This window comes from Polistes canadensis, unplaced genomic scaffold, assembly GCF_001313835.1.
Source record: "Polistes canadensis isolate GaletaPanama2010 unplaced genomic scaffold, ASM131383v1 scaffold_804, whole genome shotgun sequence".
Classification (NCBI taxonomy): domain Eukaryota; kingdom Metazoa; phylum Arthropoda; class Insecta; order Hymenoptera; family Vespidae; genus Polistes; species Polistes canadensis.
In genome coordinates this window covers 3283-4998 of record NW_014570351.1, presented here as the reverse complement: position 1 = coordinate 4998, position 1716 = coordinate 3283, and positions in this window count along the sequence as shown.

Sequence of the window (1716 nt, the reverse complement as noted above, 5' to 3'; positions counted from 1 at the left end):
TAACGAAATTTTAAAATTTAATTACCATAACAAGACACATAACAGAGGTTACAATAATAATAAAGACATCTAAATTAGGAAACACCAGCTTAGAGGTTACCAGTAGTGTTCGAAAAGTTATAGTAGAATAACGTTTGTTAAGAATTGACTCTGTATATAAGATAGTAAAAACTTATGACTGTAATAAAAATGATGTTATATTGACTTATGAACCTAACTATCAAGGTAAAATAACGCTATGAATTGTAAGTTCTTTTCGGTATTTGTATATAAAATAATATGTCATAATAAATAATTTTAGTTGCTGAAGAAGTCTCAAATAGAGACGAAACGTTCAACGGATAAATATAGTGTTCATCTTAATTAAACCCGTCCAAAAAAAAACTTCCCTAAGAGTAAACTTAGTAATAATATTAATAAATTTTGGATAAGAAAAAAATCAAGATTATCATTTCCCTTTTTTTAGACTGCATTGGTAAAATAAAAATGTTACCTGCTAGATTTTATTGGACCGAACACTCTTTACTTGGTAGTATACGCTTTAAAACATAAAAGAAAACGTTTTATAGCTTTTGATGTACGTTTTTTTTTAGAAATTTTATAGTTTTTACCTCAAGTTTTATCCGAAAGGTTGCGAAAATTTTTCCTAAATATATTAGAAAATTTTTAACGACGGTGAAATATGCTATTAGAAACAAGACAGAATAGATGTCTGGTTGACTACGATCGAGTTTCGTCGGAAGAGAATTGAATTCTACACGTAAAGTAACCAAAAAAAGTCGTAATGAAATGATTTTTTCCCTTTTTTTCGACTGCAGTTGTCCAAATATAAATGATGTTTGCCAAATTCTTTTGGACTTTACACTTTTTATTTGTAAGTGTACGCTTTAAAGCTTGATAGAAAACGTATCATAGCGTCTGCTTAAACGCACTTTTTTAGATTTTTTATAATTTTTAACAACGATTTAATCTAGAAAGTAGATAAAATTTCTTTTTAAATATATTAAGAGTTTTCTAGCAAAGGTAAAGAAATTCTTTTAGAAACTAAACAAAATAGATGTTTGGTTGACTACAATCGAATTTTGTCGAAATATAATTGAATTCTACACGTTAAGTAACCAAAAAAATTTTAATAAAATGATTTTTTTTTGTTTTCTTCTAATGCAGTTGTTTTAAAATAATTGATATATGCTAGATTTTATTGGACGTAACACTTTTTATTTGTAAGTATACGCTTTAAAACTTAAAAGAATACGTTTCATAACGTCTGTTAAATGCACTTTTTTAGATTTTCTTAAATTTTGAAATACGAATTAATCCAGCAAGTAGCTAAAATTTCTTTTTAAATATATTAAACGTTTTTCAGCACAGGTAAAAAAATTCTTTTAGAAACTAAACAAAATAGATGTTTGGTTGACTACAATCAAATTTTGTCGAAATATAATTGAATTCTACACGTGAAGTAACCAAAAAAAGTTGTAATAAAATGATTTTTTTCTGTTTTCTTCTAATGCATTTGTTTTAATATAAATGATATAAGCTAGATTTTAATATACGTAAAACTTTTTACTTGTGAGTATACTCTTTAAACCTTGAAAGAAAACGTTTTATAGCGTCTGGTAAATAGCACTTTTGTAGAAATTTTATAGTTTTTAACTACAGATTAATCCGAAAAGTAGCAAAAATTTTTCTTAAATAAATTTAAAAACTTTTAGC